This window comes from Octopus bimaculoides, chromosome 1, assembly GCF_001194135.2.
Source record: "Octopus bimaculoides isolate UCB-OBI-ISO-001 chromosome 1, ASM119413v2, whole genome shotgun sequence".
Taxonomy (NCBI): domain Eukaryota; kingdom Metazoa; phylum Mollusca; class Cephalopoda; order Octopoda; family Octopodidae; genus Octopus; species Octopus bimaculoides.
Genome location: NC_068981.1, coordinates 191,451,726 through 191,463,757, shown reverse-complemented (window position 1 = coordinate 191,463,757; position 12,032 = coordinate 191,451,726). Strand labels below are relative to the sequence as shown.

Sequence of the window (12,032 nt, the reverse complement as noted above, 5' to 3'; positions counted from 1 at the left end):
TGTTTCAGTCATTTGACTGCGGCCATGCTGGAGCACCACCTTTAGTCGAGAAAATCGACCCCAGGACTTATTCTTTGTAAGCCTAGTACTTATTCTATCAGTCTCTTTTTGCTGAACCGCTAAGTTACGAGGACGTAAACACACCAGCATCTTTGGTTGGCTCGAGACTATAGTAGAAGACACTTGCCCAAGGTGCCATGCAGTGGGAATGAACCCAGAATCATGTGGTTGGTAAGCAAGCTACTTACGACACAGCCACTCCTGCGCCTATATATACCACACAGCCACTCCTACGTCTATATATATATAATCATCCAGTTTCAGTCCCATTATGTGGGGCCTTGAGTAAATGTCTTCTATAGCCCTGTCATATATACACTCATACAGATTTGTGTGTGTGCTGCCACCTTGTCTTGACATCGCATGATAATTATAAAGATGTATCATCCTCATGAAAGTGGTGTTCTGTTTCCAGCCTCCAATAAAAATATGCCTGGTCATGAGAACCTATATCTTACTTGGAAACAGGTGAAGGCTGGTGATAGGAAGGGCATTCAGCTGTAGAAAATCTGCCTCAACAAACTTCGTCTGACCCATGTAAACATGAAAAAGTGGATGCTGAGATGCTGTTTATGATGATATATATACACACACAATATGCACGTGCAGCAACACACACATGCAGTCAGCACTCGAGTTAGTCATTATAACATAATAGTAAACACCACTTGCAGAAAAAAACAAAAACAAAGCCAACAATGTATCTGGTTTCTACAAAGCATTTTTTTGTTCGCCCAGTCAACTTGATGACTAGGTTTACACATTTTAATCCAAAAACATTAACTCTTTCAATACCAACCCAGCTAAAACTGCCTCTGGCTCTGTAGTACAAATGTCTTGTTTTCATAAGTTTTGAATTAAAATCTTCCACCAAACCTTAGTCACAATTCATGTTCCTAACACTAGCTTAATGATAACTAAGTTATTTTACTAAATTCTTTGTTACATTTAAAATTAATTGAAAGAAACACAGAGCATCTCAAAGGAAATACAATAATGAAAGAGTTAATACACTGTGTAACAAAAGGAAAAAAGGCCACAAAACTTCTCAATACATTTCAGCTTTGTCTAAATAATAATTTCAAATTTTGGTATAAGGTCAAAAATTTTGGGGGAGGGGATAAGTCAATTACACCGGTACTTATTTTACCGAACCTGAAAGGACGAAAGGCAAAGTTGACCTTGGCAGAGTTTGAACTCTAAACGTAAAGACAAAATGAAATGTTGCTAAGCATTTTGTCCAATGTACTGACGATTTTGTCAGTTTGCTACGTTTGTCTAAATAATACTGCCATCAGTTAATTCAATACAATTTCAAAATTTCTTCTAGCCAGATTACATGATTTAAATTATTTGTTTAAACATATAAGATATATGTTGGTGTCAGTACTAAAAATACCATAGTGAGTGTAGAAACAAGATGAATTTCTTAAAAACCTGAGCTAACTGTAAGATAATATGGAAATGAAAGAAGATGCAATGAAATTGAATTAGAATTTTCTTGCCCAAAGGAAAAAATACTAAGAGTAATGAAAATGGAGAAAACATAAATTTCTTTGGTAACCCTTTTGAAACCAACCACTCAAGACTACCACTGGCTCTGTGATATAAAGTCCCTGTTTTGAAGTGGTGTAAATGAAAACCTTCCATTAGAATTCCATGTCAATTTATAACAGGAAATTCGTATCACAGAACAAGACGCAGTCTTGGGTAGGTTGTTATCAAAAGGGTTAAATGCAAAGACTTAAGTCTTGTATAATGAAGTAAAAGTTTATACCACAGGATTTATAAAATAAAAAGATGTGAAATTTAGTTGGTAGTTCTTCAGAAAAAAGACACAAAGATATTCAGTGATCTAGCTTTTAAGCTTATTTCCTATAGAATTCAGAGCCAACACTGCAAGTTGCGACAATTAAGACAAACTTAAAAGTGAGAATATTGCACTGCTAACACAAGATAAGGCACAATATTGATTTTTAAACTTTTAACATATTTGGTAGTATATTATGGTTGCGAAACAAAATACTGTGTTCTTGCCAGCAATTAATATTCAGTTATCTTTCCTTTACATAATTCCTACAAGAAATCATTCTTTCTAATTTTGGAATAAGGCCAGGAATTTTGAGAGGAGGGGCAAGCTGATTACATTGACATCACTGCTCAACTGATACTTATTTTACCGACCCCCAAAGACGATGAAAGACAAAGTCAACTTCAGTGGCATTTCAAGCTAGAAGAAATGCTGCTAAGCATTTTGCCCAGCATGCTAATGATTCTGCTAGAACACCACCATAATTCCTACAAAAAAAATAATGATGTCTCACACATTAATTCCTCACATTTATAAAGAATTCCTCAGATTATAATGATAAATTCAATAGTGGTGGTGATTGTTGAAGTTTAAGTTGATTCTGATCGATGATCAAAACTCTGATCGAAAGTCTTCCTGCCATGACCAGCCATTCCCTTTTCTTTTCAGACACAATGTATCTATGACTACATTATCTAAAAGATCATTCTTATTTATTTATTTTTTTTAAGATGATGACTTACAGAGATTTTGACTGTTATATCTAGCAGAAAGAGCCTTTTAGTTTACTTTAAATGATTTTTGAAATGGTGATTATTATATTATATACAAATTCCTTGGATCAAATGTAGATTAATATAAAATATTTTATTAATACTTGTTTTTATCTGAAGTTAAATGTATAAAAACAATTAACATTAAACTGAAGGATTGATATATTTTTGACAGTGACTTTGAAGTTTTGGCTTGCTTGCTTTCGTCAGTTTTACAAAAGGAGCAAGCTAAAACTTGAACACTATCGTCAACCTTTTCCTTGAAAACGTTTTAAGATATAAGATATTTTTGTTTATTTTCTTAAGCAAACTATGTAACTAAAATAGAAACTGCTGATACAGGATAAAGAACAATCAAACCTTATTGTAGTCAAGCAGTAATTGCAGAAGAGATGGCGAATTAAACAGAACTGAAGAAGTAGTAAAGGCTATTCATGAAACGCCAGCAAGAACAGTAGCATGTGTGTGTGAGTGTGTGTGTGTGTGTGTTATGTTATAGGAAAGTTATACATATACTGCAGTAGCATAGCGTTGCTTCAACGGAAGGAGAAAGCAAGAAAAAAGAAAGAGGCCAACAGTGGATGTTGGTGTAGATAAGAAAGATGCTAAGAAATAGGAAGAGAGGATCAAAAGAGGACTACTGAATAGAACATGATAAATAAATGGCAAAAGAAAGAAAGCAATGAAAAATAAGAGAAGACAAAATAAAGGACTGAGTAGGAAATTGTTATTAGACCTATCTTTTATTTTCAAGGGCTTGATGTGAATTCCTGTAAAAAATTGGTAAAATTTTGTGTGCCCTAAAGAAAAGGTGATCCCTTTGTTCTAGGCCATTTCGTGTTAGTTAATTCTATAGAAGTCTGCCAGTACTAATCACCTTTTCCCTAAATTGTTTCTAAAAATCAGCAGAAAATAACTTTGCCATGTTTTTAAATGTTTTGTTTTTACTTCTTTTTATAAAAATTGAAAAAATTTCAGTTAAAATTACCAAGACTTATCATTTATTCCTAGATCAGGTCTGATTGAGCATACCTAAGATCAAATGCATTCCAGCCATGCCCATCCAGTCTTTATTTCAGACACACTTTACTTAGTACTACATCATCCTTTTTCAAAGACAGCAAGGTGTGAAATGAAGTAGCAGTTGGCTGCTATTTCCAGCATGTTAAACTTCCCCACAGTGGCTCGCTCACTGGTTTGAAAAATAAATGAGTTACACAGATGAATAAAATGAACGAATGAAAACACAAAAAAAGACACATATTTACTACTAAAGTCTTTCATTACCGTATTTCTGTTGAAACATACATCAAAACTGAATTTGTTTTAATTAATTTAGTGAAACAGTAATCAAATTAAGCTGGTGTTCATAGCATAAATTAACATGAAGTTTTAATGGAAGATTTTAATTCTAGATCACTTGAAAACAGAAAGTTTGTAGTACAAGACCACAGTTGGTGTCAGGCAGGTTGGTATCAAAAGGGTTAATCTTTAACCCTTTAGCATTTAAATTAGCCATATCCAGACAAGTATTCAACCTGTTTTATGTTCAAACTGGCCAGATCTGGCTTCTCACAATAACCCTACAATGTTATTCTAAAAATAAAGAAGCACATCATCGAAATCTTAAAGCTATAAGGTAATTTATGATTAATTAAAAACAACATGAATAAATAAACTTGAGAGAGTAATCTGAATGCTAAAGGATTAAAAAGAAAATCAAGTTTAAAATTCCTACTTAAGCTTCCAAATCTCAAGCTGTATGTCTTCCTGTGTTTGCAGGAGCATAATGTTATAGCTAAACTACTTCATAGCTACACACACAAAAATAAAATTATATCTATATTAATTTGATTCTGTTACTTACAAATTTTTATAAACTATAAAAAAATTAAACAGAATCTTTCCACTGACCTTTCTTATTACACGTATGCAGTAAACTTCCTAAAATTCAATCTTCATTTTCTAATATTCACTTTCTCAGTTAAACAAAGTATCCGGATGTTCACTTGTTAACTGTTCACTTAGAATTTTAGTAAAACTTTTTCATAAGCTATATATGTCAGTGTTGCTACTAATTAATAACTTAGAAAATATTTTCCATTCTTGTCTTACAGAACTCTTTATGTTTCATGTATATATTTCCTGTATCCCACCCACCATCCACACACCAGTTGTACTTGTACTTAAATATCTCTATAGCAACTAAGCCATTTTACAACTGTTTTATTTTTATTTTTAGATCATTATATTTGTAACAAAAATTTAGATTAATAGCTTTTTAAACACTAAAACAAAGTTTGGAGAAAATTAATTAAAATTTATGCATTCACAAGCTTACAGAGGAAGTATTTTAATTGAAAGATGTTTTAGATTAGAAATACAACTCTATTTTTAAATCCTATTTATAGCAGAACCAGGAATAACAGAGTAAACAGAAGAGATGAGTAAAACATGATATGAAATATGACTCTATACAAGAGAGCAAGATTAGATAAACTAAGTTATTTAGGAGTATAAAGTATTTGAGCGTTATTTACAAGAAAAACAAGTAATATGCAGTGAATAATTGATAAGATCTGAATGGAAAAGCAATACTAAAGCCAAAAAGGAAAAAAAAGAGTGGGGTAGAAAGGGAGAGAAATATCTGGAAATGATTAAATCTGAAGTGAAAAAAAAGAAAAAAGAAACCCAATATTAACAGAGTATATAATACATTCCTTTGTTTTCTTTGGGATCTCAACTCCTGATGGAATTGTAGAGAATGTCACTGTGACATAGGGTGACTCTTGGTCATTCTTAAGCCTGGTAGAACTCTTCCTTCTCCAGGTCAGAACACAGCTGATTTCTTCAAGAGAGAAAGAAGAATTGACCTTAGTATTGAGTGGAGTTTATTTATCAACCCCAAAAGGATAAAAACCAAAGCTGACCTGGGTAGGATTTGAACTCAGAGCATAGAGAGTCACAAGGAATACTGCAACACATTCTTCCCAGCAATCTAATGACTTTGCAAACTCACTGCTCTATAAGTACATGAAATGAAATGATGAAGAGATGTTTGAGAAGACAGTAAACTCATTAAAAAGAAGATTAAGAAAATAATAATGTAGATTAGAAAACTCTTGTTATAAAAATAATCCCATCACAACCATCTTTGTTTTCTTCCCACCCACCACCACCATCATCATTTAATGTCCATTTTCCATACTGGTATGGGTTGGATGGTTTGACCAGAACAAGCAAGCCAAGAGTTGCACCAGGTTTCATTGTCTGTTTTGGCATCGTTCTTACAATGCTTGATGCCCTTCCTATTGTCAACCACTTAACAGGGTAGATGGGGTGCATTTTACCTGGCACCACCATGGATACGTTTTGCATAGCACAGACACAAGTGCTTTTTACATGACACTAGCACAAGTGCTTTCATTTAACATAGGTAAACCAGGTATCTAGTCTATGGCAAAGACACTGCTATCATATTTTAACCTTTCAACAACTGGCATAAAAGCACCTCACCATCACAAATACTCCCATCACTTAATCACAGGGGCTTTTCCCTGTTCTTCTTTTGCCTTATCCATACTTGGAAACTTTACTAGAGCTGACAGCATGAAAAAAGCATGCAATACACATATTAAAGTGGATGGCATTGGAAAGGGTATCCAGCCATAGAAACCATGTCAAAACTGACATTAGAAATTCATACAGTCAGATCCTGTCAAATTCTATTACCTACAGGGTGCGATGGATAAATTGACGCCATTTTATATTTCTAATTTTGCACATGTGCATTGTTTGTTTTTGATTTTATTGACTACACAGTATCATAGGGTCAGTTGGGCACCATTTGTGAGAAAAATAGCACCATGACACAATTCATTCTGTCAGAAATTTGGGAATAATATGCTGTACTGCTTGGTATTCGTGCCAGAAGCTCCAAAATGAACATTTCAGAGTGTTTGGGTGTCAATCTGAGGACATGTATGGAGAGTGATAAAAATCAAACATCCAGTCAACATCATGGTTTTTGGAGTGATTACCAGTGATGGCGACGTTATGCCTCCATTCATCTTCCCACATGGCCTCACACTCAAAATGGAGGTCTACATCAAGTGCCTGGAGGAGGTAGTGCTGCCCTGGGTCAAGAGGCATGTGACAAGGTGGTCCTTTTTGAATTGTTGTTACAATCTGTACAGTTTCTGTCAACTAAATTTCACTCAGAAAGTAATGAATCAACATGAGGCTATAGAAAATGGCATTTGCCGAAAATGCCATGGGATTGAACCTAGAACCTTGTGGTTGTGAACTATTTGGCTACATGGTACTTACAATAGAGGAAAAGACATGAACTAAACATTGAAAGTGCAGCTGTCTTGACGTAATATTATAAACAATATTGTTGTTAGTTACATGTTCTTAATTTATTAATCACTGGTTCACTGCATTTATAATGGAGAGAGTGACAAAGGCATGTCTGTGCAAATGTTACAGAGGAAAGGGACAAGGCTGTGAGAATAAACAACACAAGGTATTACTATTTGATGCACCAGTTTATTTCCAATTTTCTCGTTGATATGTGTAACAAACACACACAGTTCCACTCACAAGCAGTGTTCCCATAAGTTCTGCACATGTACACATTTTAATAGGGAAAGTACAAAAATGTGTGCATACAACATTTGCAAGATGAAATACAATTTTTTTTTAATTGAAAAAATTTGTGCAATGGTTATTTGCGTAGATGCACACATACTTTGCAAAGAAAGTCAAAATTTGCACATGATGTAAATTTCTGCCCCACACCTACTGCAAAAAATTTAGAGGGAACATAGCTCACAAAAGATTGGACAACATGGAACTACAGAAGACCTCTGTCCATGGTATTGTGCAGTGAGATTGATCCTGAGACGACATAATTGTGAAGTAAACATTTTAACAACCCCACTGTGCTTTCACTAATAGTTTACATCTTACTCTATGATGTTATCAATTATTGTTATAACAAGCAAGTCTTAACTTATTTAGCCAGGATGTGTATTTTTTTTTTTTTAAGATACCTTTCAACATGTTGGAAGATATTTGGATAGTTTTGACATCATAACAGGTCTTTTACAGCTACAAAGCCTTGTTAATCATTCCATTTTGAAGCAGGAGTGTACTGATACAAATGGAAGTGTATGCTTTTACTAGCATGGAATATGGACATTAACCTTTAGCATTCAGATTATCTGTGAAATGCAATGTTTATTTATTCACATTGTTTTAAATTGATTACACATCATCTTATAGTTTAAAGATTTCGATGATGTGCTTGCTTAGTTTTAGAATGACATTGTAGGGCTGGTGTGAGAGGCCAGATCTAGTCAGTTTCAATATAAAACAAGCAAAACATTTTGGCCAGACAGGTTTCTCATGGAAGACTGGTAGCCATGACACTCATTACATGAGATTAACATTTATTTACAACAATTACGTGGAGACACAAACATGCTCACACACACATACACCCACAATGGTTTCTTTCACTATCCATCTACCAAATCCAATCACAAGGTTTTGATGTGCCTGGTGGGGGGGGGGGTATAGTTGAAGACTTGCCTAAAGTGCTGTGTAATAAGACTGAACCCAAAAACACATGTTTATGAAGTAAATATCTTAATCACAATTGAGGAGTGTGGAGATGATTAATGTCAATTAATTAAATTGCCAATTCTGTTGCTGACTTAGACCCTACATCATAAATAGGATGATCATGTACTGTACATGCTATTTTATAGAGGTGCAGCCTCCATATACAATAGCATTCCATTACAAATTTCTTAATTAATGCGGACATTTTAGTTGTCATTAGAAATACTTAAGAAACATATAATACAATTGTGACAGTAAAGACTATGAATATGAAGAACTTATAATTAGAAGAGTTGTGACTTAGCTATGTCTGCTGGAAAGAACTTTGACAGGATATTGTTTTACAATGACTAAGTTATTGGGACTTTGTTACCAAAAGACTGGTAATTCTTACTAATTAGTTAGTTTTTATGTCTAGCTCAAGATTAGACATATGATCATAGATGTTCCAAACATGACCATCCTGTCTTTTTGTACACTCAGGACTACATTGTCCAACATGTCACTTTTTTTTAGCATGGGAAGGTATGATTTGCAGATTTGCTGTTATTTCTAGGAGGGACTGAAAAAAAATCAAAGTAGGATAGTTAGACATTTAACTGTTAGCATTCAGTTCCTCTGTCAAATGTAATTTGTTTTGAAATAATTGTTTTGAAATAATCTTCCATTATCTCATAGCTTCAAGATTTTTATGGTGTGATTGTTTATTTTTAGAATGACATTATAGGGTAGGTGTAAGAAGATGGATCTGACCAGTTTGAACATAAAACAGGCAGAAAATGTGAGGGTTATAAGTGGAAAGAGATTAAAGATACAAGAAGTGTTGTTAGCTGGAAATGGTCAGGTTATTAATGCAGAAGTAGAGAGAAAAATGAGGAAAAATTAAGACATTACATATTCTCCATGCGATTGAGTTAATGGAGCAGGAATAAGAAAGGCTTCCATTTTCACAGTATCGTGGCCAGTGGGGAGCTTCTCCTTCATGTAATTAGATTAGAGTCTAGAGAAATAGAGAGATACAATCAACTGCAATAATTATGTCTGTCTGCAGGATTTACATGGGTCAATGATTTACATTGTAGGATTAATTAGCTTTTACTTGTTTCAATCATTGGACAATGGCCATGCTGGAACTTCACCTTGGAGTCCTTTTAGTAGAACAAACAGAGCCATCAATGGACTGGCCATGGGCTCAAGAATTTCTAGTTGGAAAAAAGAACCCACACAAAAGACAATAATGGCAACATAATTAATGCATAGAAAGATTTGGAAACAGTCATTTCTCTAAATATTGGAAATTTATTGGGTAAAAAGCATTGGAAATTAGTGACTACCAAAAACTATATTGTATGGGTAAATACATTAAACATTAATGGTAATATCCTGATTGGTGTTGAAGACAAACCCATTATTAGAAAATCTAAAACACGCTTTCCACTGTAATCAAATAAATGTCTCCACTTAGAACCATCATATGGAAAATATTTTGACAACCCAGAAAACAACCAAGCATTATAATATGGAAAAGTTCTTATGTTAGGCAAGCAAAAAAACAACTAAACATATATAAAATAACAGAAACTATATATATATATATACAAAAGTGCAATATTTAGTGCTACATACAGCTAATTATAGTAATGTAGGCTATATAAATATTCAATTATTTTTAACTTCTGAATCTGTGAAGATGATAATTTGTCATGTATAAAGTAGAATTATATAAAACCGTCTTTTTTCTATGTGTTTGAGTCTGTTTATCCTTGATAAATATGGCTTTGGAAGGGAATTATTTGAAGCAGGATTTTATGGCTAGATGCTCCGACTGTCACCAACCCATATCTGTTTTTCAAGTTAGAAATTTCTTTATTCCACAGGTTTTCAAAGGCACAAAGTGACTTGTCATAATGTCCACATCATTACTATTTGCTCAAGGAGTGATGGATGTGGAATATAAACATTGTTGTGAGCACACACACGCATACACCATCATCATCATCACTATCATTTAATGTCCATTTCTCATGCTGCCTTGGGCTGAATGGTTTGACAGGATCCAGGGAGATGCATGGCAGCATCAAATCTACTGTCAGCCAGGTGCCCTTCCTGACACTAACTACATTACAGTGTGTACTGAGGGCTTTTCTCATGCCATCAGCACTAGTGGGGTTGCCAATAAGCGTGACTGGCAGTCTATTTGCCTCCAATTCAGTTTGGGGATGTGATATTATTAAGCCACAAAAACAGCAAAACATGGAAGTCCATCACTCCTGAATGGAATCTGGGGTGAGTTGTCTCGCCTGTCCATGGGTAAAATATCCTTTTGCCTGCCCCCATTTATTGCACTTGGTAATACGAAGGAAAAACACTAGTGTAATAATATTTGGGTATTTTTCCAGCAGTATATTGGATAGATATTATCCCTTAGTGGGTTGGATTCACAACCCCTAACTTTCTTGGATTTATATACACACACACACACACACACACACATATATATATATATATATATATATATGTATATAGGTGCAAGTGTGAGTGTGTGGTTAAGAAGCTTTCCTCTTAATCACATAAATTTGAGAGTCAGTTCCACTGTGCAGCACCTTGGGTAAGCATCTTCTACTATGGCCCCAAATTGATTAAAAACTTGTGAGTGGATTTCATAGATAAAAACTGAAAGAAACCTGTCATGTAGATGTGTGTGTGTGTGCATGTGTTTACACACACACACACACCTTTGTCTATAATGGTTGTAAACAGCATCACTCATACAAGTGAGTTATTCATTTCCAGTCTGCAGTGAAAAACATGCCTGGCTTTGAGGAAATATCATCTTGCTTGGAAACAAGCGAGGGTTAGCAACAGGAAGGGGACCTGGCTGCAGAATGCCTCAACAAATTCCATCTGACCCATGTAAACATAGAAAAGCACATGGTAAATAATGATGACAATAGATATAAACAAATTTATGTGTGTGTGTGTGTGTGTGTGTGTGTGTGTGTCTTTGTGTTGTCCCGCAACCACTTGGAAATTGGCGTTGCTTTGTTAACGCCCTTATAAATTAGCTGTTCATCAAAAGAAACCGAGAGTATAAGAACCAGATTGGCTGTAGTCCAATGAACTGAAAAAAGTCAAAAAACTAAATGAACAAACAAAACATAATAAATACTTCACATTTATATTGTAACTTTTCTTTCGCTTCAAATCACACAAAAACATTTTCAGCAGCAATGAGCATGAAAAACTTTGTTTCAATGTTTTCTAATCAAGTCAAATTTATCCAGTTTTGCCCTCAATCAATCGTTCTTGAATAGCAGGAAGGTCATACATATTTTGACCTAAGCCGCTTTCTTTTCATTTGATATTTAATGTTGAGCTTAAATATTTGCAGAGTAACACAATTCAAACAAAGCATGACCTTTATGTAAAACACAATCCAATATAACAATTAAAAAACTGATAGTCAGGAAAAGGGAGACAAGGCATGAGAGAGAGAAAGAGAAGGATGAATAAAACAATTGATGTAATTCAACACACAATGGCTTTGTTAAAATTAATATTTCAATAAAGGATCAACATGATTCAGTTGCTTTTTGCTCTTTTCAGAATATCTTACTAAAATACAGAAATGAATCAACAGAATCCATATGAATTTTGGTGGAAAATCAGAGATTTAAAGAGTACATTAACACCAAACTCAGAGCACCAACTGAGTACAGTCACATTCTCCAGAAGTGCTCATCAAAAACACTTGGATA

The 12,032-nt window shown here is 34.3% G+C and overlaps 1 long non-coding RNA gene across 1 annotated transcript in view; it reads right to left on the bottom strand.

The window, feature by feature from the left end:
- The window catches only part of LOC106884161 (uncharacterized), a 39,550-nt gene that overhangs the window by 15,625 nt on the left and 11,893 nt on the right, over positions 1-12,032 (bottom strand). The window contains exon 2 of the long non-coding RNA XR_008265668.1: positions 9,169-9,274. This is a non-coding gene — a long non-coding RNA (uncharacterized LOC106884161). The remainder of the gene's footprint in view (positions 1-9,168; positions 9,275-12,032) is intronic.